The sequence below is a fragment of the Balaenoptera ricei genome, chromosome 20 (genome assembly GCF_028023285.1).
Source record: "Balaenoptera ricei isolate mBalRic1 chromosome 20, mBalRic1.hap2, whole genome shotgun sequence".
Classification (NCBI taxonomy): Eukaryota; Metazoa; Chordata; class Mammalia; order Artiodactyla; family Balaenopteridae; genus Balaenoptera; species Balaenoptera ricei.
Window position 1 is genome coordinate 8981872 of NC_082658.1, and position 21465 is coordinate 9003336.

A 21465-nucleotide genomic window follows, 5' to 3' on the forward strand; every position below is an offset into this window, starting at 1 on the left:
TCTGCATGCTTCGCTCCTCCCTTGGCTTTCCCCTTCCCTGGCCCCTGCGCGGGCCAGCTGGCACAAGCACTTTCCGGATGGAACTTTGAAACTGGAAGACTTTCCAGGTCCATCCAGGTCCAGATCCCTGTGGCAACAATGAGGGAAATCCTTATCTCAGCTGGAGAAGGAGGCCGAGTGGTTGATAATAACCACCAGCCTAACAACTCCAGCAGGATAAGGCTAGCTTCCAGGCGCTCTCATTACCCCATTTTCCAGATTAGGAAATCAAGGCACAGGGAGCTCCAGCCACTTGCCTAAGGTCCCCCCAGTTGTTAATAGTCTGAATTTGAACCCTGGGGGATGGAGCTCTCTGCTGGGCGCTGGCCACTCAGGGCTGGGGACCAGGGCTGAGGCATGAAGCTGGATCCCTGCCCCGAAGCTTGGGCTGGAGTGTGGAGCAGCCTAGGCTGGCACCCTCCTCTGGCCTCTTTCTTTCAAAAGGTGCCATGAGATGATGAAATGAAAGAAAAGAAAACTCCAGTTAGAAAGGAGGGACTCTGGTACTCCCCTTCTTCCTCCAGCCCTTCAGCTGCCCTGGACTTTGGAGTAAGATGCTGTTTGTCCGGGGTGAGTGGGAGCAGATTGGAAGTCCCGTTTCTCGCCCGATCACAGCTGCAGGGAACCTGCTGTGGCTGCTGCCACCACCCCAGCCCAGCCCAGCCCGGCCCAGCCCAGCCTGTCTCATCCTCTCTCCTCTTTCTCCTCCCCATCCCGTTCCTCCGCACAAGACCAGCTTGAGTGTTGCTGAAGAACCGGCCAGAGATGTGCTGGCTGGGCTGGGGGCGGAGCAGAGGGGCGGTGTGCCTTCTTGGTTGGGAGGGGCTGAATTAAGACCCCTGGTTGTAGTCTCCTGGTCGGCACTGGAAGAGGGGGAGACCGTCGTCCCTCCCTCGCCCTGGAACAGGTCCCTGCGGGTCCCAGAGAGGCTGTCCTTATGTACAGCATGGCTTCTGCAGGCTCGCCCGGGCTATTGATCTTTCTGGGGCTTGGAGTGGTTCCCCTGATTGGGCTGAGCAAGGCGCTGAGATGGGCGGAGGAGGGATCCCGTGAGTGCGGGCGTCTCTCCCTGGGGGCTTCCTCTAACTAACCTCACTAGGGCACAGGTCTTACTCCCAGGGATTGGCTCAGCTCTTGATTGCCATTACTTTGGACAGCCCAGGCCCTGCCCGTGCTTGCTGGACACCATGGCGGGGGGGGGCGGGCGGACGGGTGGGGGAGGGTGGTGTGCCCTCAGGGCATCAGAGAGAAGGAGAGGCAGGTGGAGAAGCAGTTGGAAACACAGCATCTTCACTCTCGTCAACGCTCCGTCGGGGCCGGGCAGGGCGGCCAGGACAGTAGCGGCCACCGCCCGGCTTTCTGGGAGGTCAGCCCATCAGCACGGCCCAGGGGATGAGGAGGGGAGCTTCTGTCCCCAGTTCCCTTCATTTCTGGCCTGGGCCTCGGGAGCAGGTCCCCAGAGTTCTGCCTGGGGGCCCGAGGTGGGAGCAGCTGAGTGAGAGTAAGGGCCTGGAGGGGCCAGGGCACCCTGGCAAACTATCTCCCCCCACCCTCGCCTGCCCCTGCAGCCCTTCCTTCCCCAGGATTGCTTGGGGTTGGTCCCAGGGAGCGAGGCTGCTGGCCACGTGGACATGGGGAAGCTGATACCCACGGGGTGAGACCCCACAGCAGAGGGCTCTCTTAGTACCTGTTGGGTCCGAGCTCTACCCTCCAGGCCTGTATTTCCAAAGCCCGGTGGGCACCTCTGAATCCGAATGCAGCTTCCTGGGCCCAAACCCAGCCTTTTGGGGACCAGGGTCTGTGAGGGAGGCGTGGGGGCAGCTCTGCAGAGAAAGTTACTAACGTGGCTCTAACCCCTCCCCCGCGCCTTCTAAGGCTTTTCCCTCCTCCCTCTGGGACCCTGGTCAGGGCTCGGCTCCAGGGTGGGCACCGGGAAGACCTGTGGGCTCTGAGGTCACATCTGCCTCCTGGCTACGCCGTGGGTAGAAGATGAGAAGCTTCAGTCGCCCTGAAAGTTCTGTGTACTGATTGCTCAGGAACCTAGCCCTAACCCTGAGCACTACCCCACCCCCGAAAATGGCCGACTTGACGCAGCGCCTGTGACCATGTGTGTGCAGTCTGCCCAGGAGGCTTTAGAGATGTGGCCCCAGGCCAGGCCCTAATGGGGGGGGGCTCGTGACCCCCACTGTTCCCCACCCCACCCCCCGCCGGCCCCCAGTCCTTGGCTCTGCAGTGAGGAGCCCTCCCACCACCACACGCCCTGCAGTGTAACTGCCACCCGGTCACGCTGCAGAGAAACTTTTCCAGGGAGCCAGCTGTCACATTTGGCCTCGATTCTTTGTTTTTGAACAGGAATGAAAGGAGAGAGTGAGTAAGAAAGTGTGTTGGGGGTAAGTGAGTAGGGGAAGGTCAGAGAGAGGAGAGGAAAGATCTGGAAAGTCCAACCATGTGCTTGCGAAGCCGGTGCCAGCTCTGAGATTATCTGGAGGTGGCGTCCTGCCCTGGGCCCTGCCTGCAACCAGGAGGGAATGTTCTGCCGGGGAATTGCCTGACGAGCTGGAAGCGAGACCTGGGAGCCTGCCCTTGGCTTGAGTTCTGCTGCTTTGAGAGCTGCACAGATTTGTTTCCATTTTAGGGACACCGCGGGGAGGCTGTCATTCCCTTCCTAGCCTTTATTAATTTTTCATTAATCACAGTGACCGCTTACTGCGTACTTACACGCTCCAGTGCTGGGCTGGAAGCAGCTTTATGTGCTTCCTGGGATGTTTCTGCGCAACAACCTTAGAAACAGTTACTGTTACGGTGTGTAAAGAAGGTACCGGGGCACAGAGAGGCTGAGTAACTTGCCCCTGGCCACACAGCTGGAAGTGGCCGATCCATCTTTGACTCTGAACACAGGGCCGTTTGACCCCAGAGCCGCGGCTGGTTTGTAACTAGGTGCGTGGTCTCTGTGCCCCTGGGGCAGCCAGCTCGGCTGAGGCTCCTTCTGTGCACAGGCGGCCCCCCCATGGCTAAAATGGGGCCAGGAGAGGCGGGGGCTGCAGCCAGAGTCGCACCCCGGGCGGGCAGCCACCCTGGGGACACAGCCACATCCCCCCTCCTGGATCTCTGGAGCCTGCAGGTGTGGGTCAAGGGCTCCCGGCTGCAGGCAGAAGAGGGCCCCACCGCCGCAGGCCCTGGGAGTCCAGCCTGCGAAACCCTGAGGCTTCTGGAGGCCTCTGGCCCGGCTTCCTGTGCAGCTGGGTCCTCCTGCACGCTCAGTCCCCAGGCAACACGACCTCCCACAGCCGGGTCCATCTTCCCAGGCCCGGGTCACATGGTGCAGGTCAGCCTGCTCTGGGGGAGGGCAGGGCGCCAGGAACAGCAGGGGGGCAGGATTGGGGGGGGCGGTGGTCACACTTCCCGGGAATGGAGGGAGAGCTCACTCGGGGCAGAGCGTCCACTTTGCACACTGCACTTCCATATGCGGTCAAGCAAACTCCCCAGCCCTGCGCACGATCCTCCAGTTACGCACAGGCCCACCCCCCCCCACCCCGTCCTTCCCCCACCCCTCAACCCGTCCAGCAGACATTTGCACCATGCTCGGGGTCTATGCATGGAGCACAGCCCTCTGTGTAGCTTGGAGCCGGAAAGTGTAGCGGTAGCCCAGCTCTGCCTGCCCCTGGTCCTGTGATCTGGACAGACCCAGGCCTCCTGCCTGTGTGTCCTCATCTAGGAGGAGGTGTGACGTGAGGGGAGGCGGTCCCTCTGAGAAGTTAGGGTCTGTGTTCACCCAGGTGGGCGTGGCACAGAACAGTGAATGGGGATGAGCAAGGGTTCCGGGGATGGGGGGCAGGGGAAGGGGGCGGCTCCAGAGTCGCCTCCTCAGGCCCACCCCTCCCTGAGCTGCACTGGGCGCCTCCCAGCCTTCTCAGCCCAGCACAGCCCGGCTCAGCCATTTCCTCCTGAGTCCACACCCCCGGCCGCCTGCTTGGGAAACAGCACCCTATCCGCCCACCAAGTTGCCTGGGCCTCAGAAGTTTGGGAATCATCCACCAGGCACAGCCGTCTCCAAAACAGACCCAGATCTGCGCCCCCTTGTCTGCCTGCTCCAGCCCCGGGCCTGGGAGACGGTCCGCCCCGAACTGCCCGCTGCGGTCTGCTCCCCACAGTGGCCCCCAAGGCCCCTACGCCTTCCCCAGGAGCGTCCACACCTGTAATGTGTGTGAAGGACGCCCCCTGGAGGTGTGCATGGGCTGGACATGGTGAGCCTGACAGTCCCAGTGATTTCCTGGATGGAGAATCGGTTCAGATCATTCCCATCCCCGTGGGTGCCTCCTATACTTGGGACACCTACTCCCTGCTCATGGGTTTGCAACCCCCTGGCCTGGCTGCTCCTGGGGACACAGACGTTTGTCCCCAGCAAGCCTGTTCCTTCCTGGGACATCATTCCCCACATCTTTTCCTGGCTGCCTCATTTGGGTCCCTGCTTATACACTTGTCTGCTTGCTTATGTGGGATCCCAAGACTCTTACCACTGATTTGTTCACACTGAGTGTGAGCTCCAGGAGGTCTGGGGAAGCTGGCTGTGTCCCCAGGGCCTGACATGTCGGCGGTGCCCAGTTCATGCCTGTTGGGTGCCTACTGAGTGCTAGAGGAGCACCGAAGGGCGGGCTCTGTCCAGCTGGAACAATCAGGGAAGACTTCCTGGAAGAAGTGGCATCTGGGGGGCCTTGGAAAGTGGGAGGTTTGGTGCCAAATTAGGACAGAGGGCAAAGGGGCATTGTCATAACTCAGCAGACAGCCTTGAGCAGCGACAGCTGGCACAAGTAAGAGGCAGAGAGAGAAGTACCTGTGAGTCGGAGTCCCCAGGGAGGCTGAGCTCCGGGCTGAGCAAAGGCTGGAGGTAGTAATGACACCCGTGGGTGCAACTCAGTGTGGAGTGGGCCTGTCTGCTCAGGCCGCTGGAGCCCTATCAGATGAGGGGCGGCCCTAAAACCACCAACCAACTAAGGTGCCTCAGGAAGGATGAGGGGGGTGTTTCTGGGGGACTAATCCAGCGCGGGTGGACAGTGGAACAGAAGGGAAGGGACGGGAGCGGGCCCTGAAGCCTGCCCAGCCTGAGGTTCTGAGAGGCTGAGTGAGGGTAGAACCATGGGAACCAAGAGGGCAGGGTGAGTTCCGGAAGCCCCCAGAGGAAGAAGTGTCTGGGGCCGGGCGTCCTACTCCTTATGGGGGATACACCGCTTCACCTCCCCCGGCCGGCCCGGCTCTAGCTCTTGGTGAAGCTGGGTGAATGTGTTTGAAGTGCAGGGCTGGCTCCAGTCCCTGGGTCGTGGCTGCCTGAAGCACTGTGTTGAGAAGGATTCTGAGGCCAGAAGGAAAACCTTCTGCTCTGGTTTGGCAACGTCTGCCTTGGGTGAGGGAGAGACTACGGGCGACCCTGAGTGATCCCATTTGCAGAATATGAGGAGACCAGGCGGGCGAGGGGTGGGGAGAGGGGGCCCTGGACAGCACCCAGGGCCTTGTCACCCCAGGCCCTACCTCGGTTGCTGTTTGGAGCTCTGCTTGACATTTCAGAGTCCCGATCAGCTCGGCTTGGTTTAATCAGCATCCCACCCCAGGCTCGTCTGCCTTTTTGGTTTGATCCATTTATCCTAGTCTCCGTCATCCCTACCCCACACCTGCCACGTGTCCAGCCTTTCCAGCGTGCCAGCCACTGGGCTCATTGCTCTCCATGCATCTCCTGTAGCCCTCATAGCATCTCAGGAGGCACAGAGAGGCTGAGTTGCTGGCCCATAGTCACACAGCAGGCACCAGGATTCAAGTGGGACCTCTGACCTGAGGGCCTTTGCAGGGCCCCAGGGGGATACTGGTGAGGAAGTGTGAGGTATGAGAACTGGCCCCACCTCTGAGCACCAGCAGGATGGCCCAGCAGGCCCAACTGATACAGTGACTGCAGTAGGCTGGTCCGCTGACAAACAGGAGTGTGGGCTCTGAGCTCCGTGCACCCACTTGCAAACCGGGTGACCTTGGGTGCCTTCCAGAACCTTTTAGCTTCCTTATCTAGGAAAAGGGGAACTAACTGTCTCTACCCCGCAAGGCGTCTCTACCCCGCAAGGCAGGTGGGGGAAGCATATGCGGGGTTCAAGGAAAGCTGTGCGCCCTCAATGACCTTTTGAAGCAGTCTGGTGTTGCTGTGTCCTCATTTTCAAGATGCAGCCCTGAGAGGTTAGTGCACTGACCCCGGTCACACAGCAAGAGCCTGGGCTGCAGACAGCAGTGCTGGAAGGGAGAATGCTGGAAGCATGGGGGCGGGGGTGGGATGTCAGTGGAGGGAGGGAGTGCTTCCCAGCTGGCGGGGTTCAGCAGTTCACGAATATTTAATAAGCGCCTACTTTGGCCAGCGCCTGATGGGCTCAAGGAAGGCAGAAGGAGGGAGACTGGAGCCGGGCCTGAGTTCAGATTCTGGTTCTGCCACTGACTCTTCCAGGCTGGTTGTTTAACTACTCCGAATTCATCTCATCGTTTGTAGATGGGGGACACATGTGGGGATTTAACGGGATAACGTAAGAGATGGCCATGGCGCAGCCCTGGGCATACAGTCAGTGTATGATAGATGCTAAGTGCTGCTACTGTTGACAGCATCGGCCACGTTTCATGGGCGCGTCCTGGCAGGCCTCTCGCCCCATGTGCCTGCTTCCCGAGGCTGAGCGTGTGGGTTGGTGGCTGTTAGCTGTGTCCACCTGCGGCCTGACCGGGCCAGTGGGCACATGTGGAAGGCTCGCTGTCTCTGCCGCTGTCGCCAGCACTCACGGGCCCTGCCTGGGCTGCCCACTGGTTCCTGCAGCCGCCTGGCGGGGCGCTGGGCTGGCACCGGCGCGAGCTGTGTGTGGAAGTTGCCGGACGCCTGGGCTGCCGTGGCTCCGTTGGTGGAGGAGCTGCGGGATGATTGCATCGTCGGGGTGGTGGCAGAGAATCCGAGGGGACCTCAGAAAACGCCATGGCACGTTGATGTGGATGGGCTGCTCTGGGCTTCGGGCACCCAGGTGATGTCTATCCTCTTGGAGGGGCCAGGAAGGCTGGAAGCTGCGTTTCAGTTTTCTGTGATCAGAAAAGGGTGGCCTCTTAGGGGATATGTTTGGGGACAGTCTCCTTCCTGGAGGAGGAAGGGTTTGGGGAATAAAAGGCTGGAGGCGAGCTGGCGAGGGAGGCGTCGGCAGGGTTTGGTTGGCACTCTAAGCAGTGAGGGCGGAAGCCACGCAGAGATCCTGAGAGCTGATGGGACGCAGGTCCAGAGAGGGGAGGGGCGTGCGGTGGCCACACGGCGGGCGGGGGCCGATTGGGGGCAGGCTTCTGGTACCCACTCCGTGCTGCCGTTTCGGGGTTCGCCTCCAGGGTTGTGGGTGGTCTTGCTGTGCCGGCTGCTCGTGGAGCCAGGGAAGCCCGGCATCACCACTCACCTGTGAGCTGGGCTTCGTCCCGTGACACGAGTACCGTTCGTTCCCCCGTTGTTGTTCAGGAGGAGTGAGGCTGCGACATCACGGGGCCCACCCAGGGCTGTCTCTGTGCCTGACTGTCCCCGCACAGGGCGAATGGAGGGTCTGAGCGTGCTGGCTGCGGCCTGCCTTCCTTCCCACTGAGGCTCGTAGCTTGTACGTGCCTTGCAGGAGCCTGGCCCATCAGGGTGGTCCAGGCCAGCCTGGAGCCGTGACGGTCACTAGGACAGTGGACGAGAGCTCTCCTTGCCTGCTTTCTCTCCCGCTGCAGAGCTGTGACCACCCCTGTCCCATCCCCCCACCACTCACAGTTGTCAAATCCTTTCCCGGCACAGCCTGGGAACGGGCTTGAGCGTGGGCGCTTCTGGGCTCTGTCGACGCCCCACATCCTCTTCCGCGGCAACAGCAGACCCTGGGAGCCTGCTCTCGAGGGCTTGGCCGTGGGGTGCACTGCCCAGGCAGAGCTGGGCCTTCTCACCCGGGAAGTCGGTGTTCAATCCCAGGCAGCCTCATTTTGTGGCGAGAGAAGGAGGAACAGTGACTTTTTTGGAGACAAGAGCTGGTCCAGGTAAGAAGCTGCCCTCCCAGGGCCCCCAGCTTCTCTCCCTGCCCCGGTGGTGCCACTGTCCCCCCAGCTGTGGTCTCACAGGGCACTCTACCTCCAGCTTCCTCTCTGAGCCTCGGCTGGTCAGTAGGGGGCAGTGGAGGCCTCAAGTCCTCCTAGAGGGCTGGGCACAGTGGAGTTTTTACAGATCTGTCCCTGGAAAGTCTCTCGCATCACACCCACAGTGTCTTCCCTCCCTGCTAACATTTTTCCCGGGGTTGTCATGCCGGGTGGAGTCGGGGTGGGGGGCCACCAGGCTGTGGACAAAGCAGAGCTGTGTTGACACAAACTCCGGTTGAACCCATATCCTCCCTGCAACCCAGCGGAAGTAACCTCATGGCAGGGCCGGCAGAGCCAGGACTCAGCTCTGCACATGGAGGAGGGTCCTGGCCCCTCGGAGCCACCCGGGGAAGTGCCTGGCTGACAGATCCTTGGAACGTTCCATCCACTTGTCTAGGTGATACAGTGGGCAGGTGTTTGGACTTCTGAGAAGCTAAGAAGCATCCATCTTCCTGGTTGAAAAACAATTTTATTGCGATTTTAAAAATTATGCCTCCTTACGACAAAAATAATTTACTTCGAAAGCCATAAATAAGACGATCAGTTATAATTGCATTCTGCAGAAATAAGCACTGTTCACGTTTTGGGGTTTTCTTCCTGTCTTTTCCCTACACATATACTTAATACAAATGATTTTTTTTTTTAAAGAACAAAAGTGGGATCTGACACTTCTCCCTGCCACTGACAAGACCGCCCCTCACTGGGAGATTTTCCTCACTCTTGGCCCAAGCCTTGCCTCATAAAGGGATGGGGATAAATTGCCCTAGGAGGGTATGGGCAGTTGAAGAACCATCTCGCGGCTGGTGGGACTTGGAAACAGGCTGGGGAGTTTTGGCAGAGGGTGGACCCCAGCGCAGGGTGGTGGGCAGGGAGGGGATGCTTGGATGCTGTCACTTTGTATTCCAGGGGGTTATCTGTGAGGCGGTGTGAGTGAGAGTGTGGCCAGTGTCTGGGCCATGACCTTTCCTGGCAGCATGTCCTTGGCCAACATACTTTGTTTCCCTCTGTAAAATGGGCTAATAGAGACGCCCGCTCAAGAGACGGTGTGAGAAACAAGCTTGCTCATACACGCAAAGGGCTTAGGGCGGGCCTGGCATCGCCACCGCCATTGGGGTAAATGGTACTTTCACTGTGTTCTGTCTGCATCCCTGTTGCTCTCCTCCATGGTCAGGCTCTCATTCATCTGTTCATTCATTCATTCACCTGCTGAGCCCTCCTCTGTGCCAGGCCTGGAGCTGAGGATCATGCCCTACTCCCTGACCCCGGGGTTTCTGGATGGGAATGTGATGATCTTGGAGACTGGCCCACCAGGCTGCGCCACTGCCCCCTCCTCAGGGGGGACACTGGAAAGCTAGCAGGGAAGGGGGCCAGCTCTGGAGGGAGCCAGCTCTATCCCTTCTCGCTGTGTGACCTGGGGCAAGTTGCTTAGCTCCTCTGTGCCCGTTTCCAAATCTGTTAAAGGAGGAGAGCCATAGGGAGGCTCGAATGGGGCTGCCCTGAGGACCTAAGGGGGCTGCGTGTTGGGGCTCTGGGAACAGGGCCTGCACTGAGTGAGCACTCACTCAGTGTTAGCTTTGGTCGTAGTTGCTGTTCTGAGAATATTCTTGGATCTCCGGACACTGACAACTGTGGATGGAATGCTGTTTCTGGAAGCCATCAAGGGGGGCACTCAGCGGCTGCAGGAACAGTTACTGGCTTGGGAGCCACGGCCCAGAGCACAGTCACTTTTCTCGAGAGGGAGGCTGGCTCCCCTGGAGTCCCTCCTCCCAGAAACTTCTGTCCTCCTCCGCTTGAGCAGGGGGCAGTGGGGGCAGGTGGCGGTGTGTCTGGACGGCCCTTTGCAGGAGTCTGGTCATCTCCTGCTCTGATGGCCAGGGCCTTTCCTCCCTCGCTGCTCTGGCCTGCTGTGCTCTCAGCTGCTACGACAGGAGGCTTTGGCTTCGAGTAATAGAAAAACCCTAACTCAGAATGGCCTGAGCTCCAAGGAGAATTTGCTGCTGCACAAAATGAGAAGTCCGGAGCCTGGGCAGCCCAAGGATGCTATGGAGGACCCTGCGTTCGGCCATCCTCGGGTGTGGCTTTGTTCCCGGCTGGTCCCCACGGTCACAGACGCTGCAACATTTGCCAACACGGCCGCATTCAGAGGAAGCCGAGCCCCCTTCCTGTGGGCCTCGTCCGCAAGCCGGGAAACCTTCCCCCCAAGCCCCCGGGCGCCCTCCCTTAGACCCCGGGCATAGGCTGAGCCCCAACCTGATGGCTCCTGCCCCGAAGCACACAGTGTTTCCGGGCAGCTCAGGGAGGAGAGTGAACCCCTGAACCAAATTAGGGTCGGCCGGGCAGGGCGGGGCCGGAGGAGGGAGGGACCGCGTGTGCTCTGTGGCCACTGTCCCTCGGCAGAGGGAGCAAGGCGGGACAAGGCCCTTTGACTAGCTGGGGTCCGAGTAGAGACGGTGCCATCAGGACCGGGCCTTCCTGACCAGGCCTCTACAGCTACCACAAGCGGGTGAGCCAGGCCCCACCTGCCACCCCAGGCTGAAACGGGGGCCGGCCAGCCACGCTGGAAGCAGCAGCTGCGGCTCATGGCACCAACCGGCTGGCGTTCTGGGGTGAGAGGGTTGGCTCGGGCTGGAGCCTGACCCCTGAGCGGAATCCAGCTGTCCCAGCGACAGGCTGTAGCTAAGGAAACGCTGGGACAGATCGGCAGACGAAGGGGGCGGGCTGCCCTTCTGCACCCCCTTCCCCGCGGGGTGGGTGGGAGGGCACCCCGCTCTTTCCCGGCCCCCAGCCTGCCCTCCCTGGGCCCTTCGTGTGCCTGTCGGCTTCCTTCCCTGCCCCCTTCCTGCTCCCTGCACGAGCGTATGGTACCAATTAGGGCCTTCCGCCCCCTGCTCCGTGGACGGCCAGAGCCAAGCTTGTGTGCTGCCTCCCCGACCAGCGGGGTGGGGCTTCCCCAGCGCACAGCCCTCGTCTTCTGGGTTTAAAAACCAGACTGTGCGTGTGCACGCGCGTGCGTGTGTGTGTGTGTGCGCGTGTGGGGCAGGAGAAATACTAAGCTGCAGCCCATCTGCGTGTGTGTTTCTCACTTTTCCCACTTGTTCAAGGGCCTTTGGCTTGGTGTTTGCAGGCCGAGCTGCCTTTGCTCGCTGGGAGAGGCAGGCTCCTTCCCCCTTGATCCGGGCTGTTCCTCTTTGGCCTGCTTCCTATAGGAGCTTCCCTAGAACAGGGCCACGCAGCATGGTGGCAGGACCAGCTCGGGCTCTGGGCTCCAGCCCGTTAGCCGTGTGCCCGGGGCTCCCCCGCACTTCCCCTGCCTGGGCCATATTCATCCTGTCCTCCCGGCAGGGCTGCTGGGAGCATCGCTGGAGGGAGGGGCAGAAGGGGACAGGGAACATTCAACATAGAGGGAGCGGTGTGGCGGGCAGGGGTGGCAGGGCCCCATCGGCCTGCGGGGAGACCCTGCACGGCCGCGGGCAGCTCCGTGCCGCCCTGGCTTACTCTGGCAGCCTCACGTCCTCAAGTCCGAGGCATCCCTGTGTCTCCCCCCGCAACCTCCCATCACACACACACATGAAGTAAAGACTCGTTGGGAGGAGGGAGTGTAAGGCGTGGGTTTGATGAGGACGAGGAGGGATGGTTTGATCTGGACTTGACGGGCTTGGTGCCTCTGTGACGGCTAATTCAGGAGGGTGGTGGGTCACTGGGAACCACGGCTGGGCTCCAGCTGTGGCCGCCATCAGCAGAGGGCCTAGAGGACAGGAGGGCAGCAGAGGACCAGGGGTGCTCCGCCTCCGTTCTCCAGGGCTTCGGGTTGCCAAGGCCGGACAGGATCTCTGATGACCGGGACAGCAGCGGTCAGTAACCAGGGCTGCCTGTGGAACCTGCACGGTCGCAGAGCTCTTTACCGGGAGTAAGTACAGTACCTCATTTAATCCTCTTATTGGTCCTGTGAAGTCCATTCTGTCATTGTTCCCATTTCACAGATGAGGAACCCAGGGCACAGACAGGTTAAACAACATGCCCAAGGCCACACAGCTGGTGGGTGTGGCAGAGGAGGGTTGGAATTCAGCAAGCCTGACTCCAGAGCCCCTAAACCTCCTCAGACCTCTGGTTTCACTCCCTCTTGTCTCTGAGGCTCAGAGAGGGCTGGTGACATGGCCAGGGTCACACAGCGGGTTAGTGGCAGAGGTGGAGTCACGTCTCCCAGGCCCTGGTGCTGCAGCCTTTCTTGAGCCGTTGCCTCTTTGGAGGCGGAATGGCCTGCCCATCCTTGGGGTGGGGCCAGAGGTGCCAGCAGCGGCTGGTCTGCACAGCCCAGTCTCCCACACGTCGTTCCAGAAAGACATTAATACCAGATCGATGTGGGCCCGCTGTGGGGAGATGGACGCCTTCGCGCCAATGAACTGTTACAGTTCTGCGGGTGCCTTTGCGTCTCACAGCTCTTCACCTCTTGCATTTGTTGTGTGCGTGTCTGAGAGCAGCACGCGTTTGCAAGCAGCTCCATGGGTGTCTGAGCCCTGCCTTTGTGTAATCGGTGAGGCGCCAACCTCTTGGGGCTTCCTTTCTTCCACCTGCAAAATCCGCGCCCTGTCTGCCTCGTGCAGGGCAAGAGCAGAAAAACCCTTTCCCAACAGAGCGTGTGTCCTCGTACGTAGCCTTGACCATGTGCGCTTTCATGCCTGGGGCGTCGGGGAAGGGCGGCGGCCTCTGCTGTCCACGCTTGGCTCCTCAGCTCGGTGGCCGTGGAGTCCACCGGGCCCCGCTGCCTTCCTGCCCTGCCGGCCTCTATGGGGAGGATGCCCGCAGGAAGTGAAAGAGTTAACAGTGGATCCCTCTCCAGCTTTCCCAGGAAAAGGGCAGGAACTGGGAGGCCTCCTCTTCAGAGGAAGGGGTGGGCGGGGGATGCGAGGAGAGCTAGCTCTTCTGCTCAGGCACCTCCAGCCACCCTGCATATTCAATTCCACCGACTTCTGCAGACCAGCTGTTCAGAGCGAACCCAGAAGGCGGAGGGAGGGTTTCCAATAAGCAAAGAGGACGGAATGAATGTGGGATTCATTACTGGAATTTGGCAACGCAGAGAGCCTCACTTTCTCCCCTGAGATAGGATGGGGGCAGGGTCCTGCAGGAGTCGGAGGCCCTGGGTGGGAGCCAGGGGGGGGGGGGCGGTGAGGCCAGAGTCCCTTCCCTTCCCCCACAACTGAGCTCCGGGGCCCCTGCTTCCCTTTGCTGCGGCTCGCCCTTCCCCTGAGAACCGCAGGCTGGAATCACGTGCCTGCTTTCCTCCACTTCCCTCCTGCCCCTGCGGAAGAGAATGGCTTGGCCCCGTTGGCCCCTGCCACCTACGGCCTCCTGTTGGCAGAACTGGCCTTCCTCCGTGGAGGCTGCGGCGGGCGTGGGCAAAAGCCACTTCCCGGCAGCCAGGCCAGGTCCTGGGAGCAACTGAAGGCCGCCGATGCCCCTGCAGGGAGGGCTGACTGTCCTGGTGTTGGGAGGACGCCAGGGGAAAGGCCAGGGGGCCACTACGTGGCGGGGGGGTGCCACTGGGTTCTGGAAGCTTTGTCTTCCAGACCAAAGCTGGAAGGGGCTGGTGAGCTGGTCTCTGTCCTCTGTGGGTGCAGGAGGCAATGCATCCAGGTACGATTCATGGGATCCCCTGGCCTTGATGCCACAGTTTATGGAGGAGGAAATGAGAGGCCCAGAGAGGCAGAGTGACTTCCCCAAGGCCACACAGCCCAGCACCCCTCTCTCTCTCTCTGCCTCCCTGTGTGGCAGCTACTGTGATGCTGTGACGTGGGGCCCCTCGGCCTGTCCAGCGTGGATGCCTGATGCAGCAGTGGTTGGAAAGTAAGACCGCTGGGAGAGAAGTGAGGTCTGTGGTTCGGGCTGTCAGGAACCAGTGGCCTGGTTCCCAGGAGCAGAGCACTGATCCCTCGCCCACGTCCCGCACCCCACACCCCCGGGACCTCTCTGCCACAAAGCGGGAGCAACCTGGGCTCGGGGATCCCAAATTCATCTCGCTGGACACGAGGCTGCCTTACTGTGAACTGGCTGTGACCAGTTCTCTCCGGTGGTGGAAGGGGGCTCTCTGTGCTCGAGAGGGTCCCACGGGGAGGTGGGAGGAGCTTGGCATCCAGGGAGCCAGCGAGGGAGGCAGACTGCACTAGCTTCCAGTGGTTCTGGTGAGGGAGGAGACCGCGGACAAGCCGGCTGCCGCCATCGCTGTGGCCGTGGCCTGTCACCCTTCTGGGGCGGCCAAGCACCACGCTGGGAGAGCCGAGCTGAACCCCAACATTGTCCTGGAAGAATCATTGGTCACGAGCTGAGGATGGAATTTCTGGAGAGGACCTTCTGCAGCCCCCAGCCCCTCTTAGGTACATTATCCCATTTTACAGATGTGCGTAACTGGGTCCCTCAGCTACTAAGTGGTGGGGCCAGGATTTGAACACAAGCAGGCAGCCTGCTGGGCCTGCCATCCTCCCCTTCATCTCCTTTAAGGACCTGGGTTAGTGGGGTCGGCAGAATGATGATTCCTAAAGATGCCCCTGTCCTAATCCCCAGAACGTGTGACAATGTCTGGTCACAAGGCAAAGGGGAATCAAGGCTGCTGATCAGCTGGCCTTAAAATAGGGAGATTATCCAGGATAATCTAGAAAGATTATCCTGGCTAATCCACACAGACCCAGTGTAATCACAAGGGTCCTTAGAAGTGGAGGGAGGAGGGAAGCGAGTCAGCATCAGTGATGGGGTGTGGGAGAGATTCCACTGGCCACGCCGGCTGTGAAGATGCTGGGAGGGCCAGGAGCTAAGGAATGCAGCGGCCTTTAGGAGCTGGAACAGGCAGGGAAACGGATTCTTCCCTGGAGCCTCCAGAGGGAACCAGCCTTTGGTTTTAACTCGGTGAACCTGTGTTGGACTTCTGACTCCCAGAGCTGTAAGATGAGGAACCTGTGTTGTTCTGAGTTACCACGCTGTGGTGATTTGTTGCAGCAGCAGCATGAAGCAGATACGGTTAGGAAGTGGTGATCCTCTTCTGGAAGAATTCAGGAGGAATTCCCTCTGTATCCTGAGCCCTGGAAGATTCTGGGTTCCCCTAGACGCTTCCAGCCCTGGAGTCCACAGGATGCTCCCCCAGGCAGGGCAGGAAAGAAGCCAGTTGTGAAACTGTTTCCCTTTTTTTTTTTTTTTTTTAATTCATTTAAGATTAATACATTTATTTATTTATTTTTAACACCTTTAATTTTTATTTATTTATTTATTTATTTATTTATTTATTTATTTTTTGGGGCTGTGTTGGGTCTTCGTTTCTGTGTGAGGGCTTCCTCTAGCTGCGGCAAGCGGGGGCCACTCTTCATCGCGGTGCGCGGGCCTCTCACTATCATGGCCTCTCTTGTTGCAGAGCACAGGCTCCAGATGCGCAGGCTCAGTAGTTGTGGCTCACGGGCCCAGTTGCTCTGCGGCATGTGGGATCTTCCCAGACCAGGGCTCGAACCCGTGTCCCCTGCATTAGCAGGCAGATTCTCAACCACTGCGCCACCAGGGAAGCCCTGTTTCCCTTTTATACAGACGAAGGCAAGGGTGTGGGCTTGTGCACCTGCCTCCTTTTTGTGGCTTTTTTCCCCCCTAGACTTAGAACTCTTTAGCTGCAAGAGACTCCAGGGTTCATCTGCTTGATTTGCAAGTGAGGAAACTGAGGCCCAGAGAAGTGAGCCTGCATGGCCAGGGCGTGCCTGGTGGTGGTGGAACGTTTGCGGGTGTGGACTGCCAGGGAGAAAAGCGGATTGGCCTTGGGGGGTGGTGCGGGGAGCTGGAGGAACAGCTGCTGCAGCATCTTCCAGGTGCCCCTGCCTTGGCAGCCCTGGGAGCCCCGGGGACCAGAGGATGCCCAGGCTTGGAGGCCGTGGCCTGAGATAAGAGATGGGAAAGTGCCAGGTGTCCTGCCTGGGGTGGAGGCTTCTTCTGCAGGTGCCGCCCGATTGCAAGCCCTGCCTTTCCCCATCAGTACCCGTGTCCAGCACCTTACAAGAGTTAGGCTCTTGTCTCTGGCCATGAAATAGTCATTTTCTGAGCTGCGTAGGGCCCAGGTGAGCAAATCTCTGCCCCCTGACCGCTGTGATCATCCTATCCTGGGGTCTGGAAAAACAGCCCAGATGACACGTAGTGATAGTTTTCCAGCCTCATCACTTGCCCCTCCGCAGCTCACACCTCCCCTGGCTTCCTGAACGACTTCCCTGAGGCTCCCCTGAGGCTTTGCTGCCAGACCTTTGCCTGCAGGTCCCTCAGCCTGGAAGGTCTGCTTTCCCACAGGGGTGGGGCCTCTCTTCGGATTCTCTAAGAACAGCCTTAATGCAGTGTTCTCAGGCGCCGCTGGCCCTTGCTAATTGTTGCCAGATTCCTTCGCTTTGTGTCTTCTCCCTGAGGCCAGGATCTGAGTGGGCAGGGCCTCTGTCTGTGAGGCTCAGCCCCATCCCCATACCTGACGAGATGCCTGCACGCACTACACGTGTGCATGGGATGAAGGAATGAACAGTTAGGTTGTGAAATCATCCAGTTCCCATTTCTAACTGGTACATCATGATAAAATATGTGTGGCATCTCACATTTTGAATATACTTTTGTGGGTGTGTGAAAGAGCAAAGTGGTTTTATTGCGCGATTCGTGAATCAGGCAGTAGTATCCCCTTTAGCAACTAGACGGGAGCTCCCTTGAATGTACTTAAAAAAATATTTTTTTATTTTGAAATAATCTTAGGCTCACCAGAAACTGCAAAAGTTAATAGGAGAGAGTTCCTGTGTACCCTTTTCAGCTTCTCCCCTAATGACATATCACAGTACATATCAAAACCAGGAAGCAGACGGTGGTACAAGAATGTTAACTCAGCTACACACTTTACTCAGTTTTCACCGGTTTTACAGGCGCCCCCCCTTTTTGGGGTGTATGGTTCTTTGAAATTCTATCATGTACATAGGTTCATGCAATCACTGCCACAATCAGGAGACAGAAATGTTCCATCACCAGTGGAGGTTTTGCCTGGTTTTGAACTTTATCTAAATGTTACCATACAGTAGTATACTTTTATTTTTGGCTTCTTTCACTGAGTCTTATGTTTGCAGGATTTGTTCCTTTTTTTTTTTTTTTTTTTTTTAATGTACTTTTAAAAGAGAAATTTCCCAGAAGATCTTTTGGATCCACCATTAAGGTTTTGAAAGCACAGTTACATGAAACTCATCGGTAATCCAAACTCTTCATGTCCATCAGTAGTCTCTGCTGATTCTTCTCTGCGCTTCCGCCAGAGAGCTGGCAGACACTGCGTTCCTGCAGGCTGTCTTCCCTGCTCCCACGCCCGTGGAGGTACCAAGAAGAGGCAGGGAGGCATCTTTGTGGAACGTCTGCTTGGGTGCCAGGCTCAGCGCCAGTCTGTACCATCTGTACCAGGCTTAGATGGCTCAGTGCCATCTCCTTCCTTTTCATCTTCCTTGAATTCTGGTGACGGAAGAACCCCTTCCCCTTTTCGACAGATGTGAAAATCACTCCCAAGAGATAAAGAAATTTACCCAAAGTCACTCAGCTGATAGGTGGTGGAGTCAGATTTGAACACCCATCCTTCTGACCTCAAAGCCTGGGTTTCCTGGATAAAATGGGAACTTGGGTGGCTTGGACTGCAGGCCCTGGAGCTCTCATAAATGGGACTGCTGGCCCCTGGGCAGGGAGGGTCTGGCACAAGGGGATGCCCAGGTTTGTGAAGCCAGCTGGGAAGGGTCAGTGTCCCCTGTCTGAGTAAACAGCCGGAGGTCATGTGCCCGCTGTTTCACAGCCTTGAATTTCCTGAGCTGCCAGTTCTGGGAGGAGAAAAAGGAGAGGAAAGATCTGGGCTGGGCTGGTTTGGGCAGAGTTCCCAATTAAACAAGCTGCTTAGTTTCCCATGAGTGGCGGTTTTACCTGCCCCAGGGTCTTTGCTGAAGGGAAGAGGGGTTTCAGGCACCCCAGTTAAAAGTGGGTCTGGGGCTCACAAAGCCTCATATCAGATGCCCTAAGCAGCCGCAAAAGCCCTCAGCCCTCACGCCTGACACCCAGGCCTCCGCCCCGAGGGAAAAACAAGGCTTCTTGGGCTGGGGCATTTTCTGCTAGGTCGTGAAAACGGGCCTGGAGTCGCCAGCTCCCCTTGGTTAGAAGTTTCATGTGGTTTTCAAAGCACTTTGACACGGTTAGTGCAAACCACCCTCCCCAAAACCCCACAAGGGAGGGCAGGAAGTTTGAGCCACCTCCTTACGAGCAGCCAAATAGCAGGTGGGTTCATTGCCCTCGGTCTCAGTTGGGTAAATGGAGGCTCAGGGAAGTGACGCCTCGTCTCCGGGGCCCCCTGGCCAGTTAGCCATGGGTAAGCTCAGGACTTTGATTCCCCAGTGCCTGCGAAGATTGCTTGCATTTAAAAAAACACAGGCACTGTCTCAGTGAACACCTGGGTGCCTCTGTCTAGCCTGAGAAGCAAACATTTAACAGTAATCCTGTTTCCTTCTTCTCACCAGACACGCCCTGCATCCGTATTTATCTATTTATCGTTCCCATGTTTACTTTAGAACTTTTGCTACACGCCTCTGTTTCTCTCAGTAATGTATGCTATTGTTTTACACGTTGCAAAACGACATAACCAGGAGCATGTTCTGTAAGTAGCCTTCTGAAGCTTATTCTGTTTGTGAGTTGAGGTCATCTGCACCAGTGCCTGTAGTTCTGGCCTGTGCATTTTCTCTGCCAGATGGTAGTCAGTGGGCAGATACACTATAGCTTTCTATGCTCCCCTTGATGGACATTTGGGTTGTTTTCATATTTTTTTGCCTTTATAAACCATGCTGCTCCGACCATTCTTGTGTCCCCTGGTAATTTAGGAATTTGGACTTAAAAATCTTATTCCAAGACCTGTGGCTGCCCCAGGTAAGCTACCCTCCCCCTCTTTGGGACTCATGTTCTCCACTCCCACCCCTCGCTAACCTGTGTCCAGAGAGGCTGGATTGGTCCGATGTCTGACCTAGAGCAAGAGCAGAGAGCTGATGGGCTTTTAAGTCTAAACCAGGGTTTCCCAAACTGTGTTCTCTTCAGGCTCATTAATACGCATTAGAGAGGCAAAGGGGGTTCCACAGTCCAATAAGTTTGAGAAATAGTTAAAGAATTTGAACTTTTAAAAAACTCACATTGTAGAATTTAATTAAAAAATATATTGAAATGTATTTGTAAATATCCAAAAGAAGGACTGTAGAGGGTAGCAATTGCCAAATCTGTTTGACTGCGGAAACCTTTTGGGATGGGAGCATCCTGCAGAGCAGGCTGTCCTGCTTTAACAAACTTTGAGAAACAGGGGTCTAAAGTGCTGGCTGTGGGTGGGGAAGGTGCCAGTCTGCAGTGAAGAGGGTTTTTTTGGGTAAATGCTGGGGAAGGAAAACTTTTTCTCTACCCTCTTAGGTTCAGTCTTTGGGGGTCTGCAAATTAAACTGACAAGAGCCACGTTAGCAAGAGAAACGACAGACTTAAGCGTGTACATAAGGGAGTTCACAGAAAACTGTGACTCAAAGGGGCGTTAGAATTTGGGGCTTATATACATACCTTCTTAGTAGGGGAAGGGGAGGGGGAGAAGAGCACTTACTGGAAAACAAAGGACTCTGGAAAGATAAATGGGCCCTTAGGAGGAGAGATGGGATACAGGATAGTTTTGTGAGAGTATCTGGTAGGTGTGGTATGTAGACTTCTCTGCTGTGATAGAGTCAATCTTCCCTGGGTTGCTCAGGGGAGGGGATTGATGACAATTGCATTCTTCTGGAAGGCTCCGCTTTTAGGCAGATAAGATTTAAGGAACTCGAATGCCTTCTCTCCCAAATCTTATGTCGCAGTAGTGTATCCTGGACCCCTTTCTGGGTGTCCTCTTGTTCTCTTCCAAGTGCCAGCCAGGCAGCAGGCAGTATGGAGACCCTTAATAAAAAGGCCAAGCCTTGCGCACTGAATTGGCCGGGGCGACTCTGGCCCGCCCACCCCCCCCCCCCCCCGCCACTGTGGGAACTGTTGACCCTCCCACTCCCACCCCACTCACCCCCTGTGTGTCTCTTGGGCACACCCAGCTCTAAAATGTTGTCAAGATCTCACCAAATCTCAGGGGTATGTATGTGTCTGTCAGTCCTAACGGTAGTTGTCAACCTAGGCTACCCATTAGAGTCTCCTGAGAAATCTTTTTAAAATTACCAACCCCTAGATGAGTTAAATCAGAATCACTGGGGTGGGGCCCGGGCATCTGTATTTCCTAGAAGCTCCCCTTGGAATGGTAGTGTGCCACCAGGCTTGAGAACCTTTTTTCAGAGGCCAAGCAAATACCCTGCCCTTTCTGCTTGCTTATCCCCTACCCCCGGGTAGAACCTCAGTCCCCCCTTCTAAATACTGAACCATGTATTGTTTGACTCAAAAATTTACCATCTTAGCTGCTAAGGCTTTTGTTTCGGTCCTTATTTCTGTGAAGGGTAAGGAGGTCCAGAGTGTCACACGTAATGCCAGCCTGGAGCGCCCCCGCCTGGCGGTCCTCCCTCCTGACACCCTGGAGAAAGCCCTCGGGGTTGGACACCCCTGGTGCGATAGACGTCCTCGGTTTCTGTTTGAAATCAATGCAGGATCTGATTGTTTTGTTGCTGGGTGTTCAGGATTCTGGAAGGAGGATGGTGTGGTGGGGTTGGAAATGTGCCGGGGGCTACTGCTCAGCTACAAAGTATCCGTCACACCAGAGTAACAGAGTTGGCTGCCAAGGAGAGTTAAGATATCATCAAATAATTTCTGACACATTGTTGATTTAATGATAGCTTTTCAAGAGGAAAAAGAAATGTGTATTAAAGGTGCCTGTGAGGGGAAGATGCAGCCTGACAGTGGGGGTGGGAGAAGCACTTCTTAGAAAGGAGGAAATGGGGCCTTCCTGCCGCTGAGTTCCACAAACATTTATGGGGCCACTACCTAGGAACCCAGGAGGAGGTAAGTTAGCCAGGCAAGTGCTCCAGGTCAAGATGTGAGGCAGGAAACACGAACGGGGGCGGGGGTGGTCACATCTGATGGAGAAACATCCGGAGGGCTTCCTGGAAGTGGTGACTTCTAACGGGATTTTAGATGGGGTTTGGGAGACTACAGGGCCTGGATGAAGAGCATAGGGTCCTTAGAACACAGCATGTTTGGAGATGTGGCTGGCGGGAAGGTGGTCAGGGCCAGAGGCGGCGGCAGTCTGGGGGTCGTGGCTGAAGCTGGTGATGGAAGTAAGGCCGGCCTCTCCTT

General features: G+C 57.3%; 1 protein-coding gene across 7 annotated transcripts in view; it reads left to right on the forward strand.

Annotated features, from left to right (window-relative positions):
* SEPTIN9 (septin 9) overlaps window positions 1–21465 on the forward strand; it is a 195344-nt gene that overhangs the window by 128750 nt on the left and 45129 nt on the right. The gene's annotated exons all lie outside the window — the stretch shown is intronic.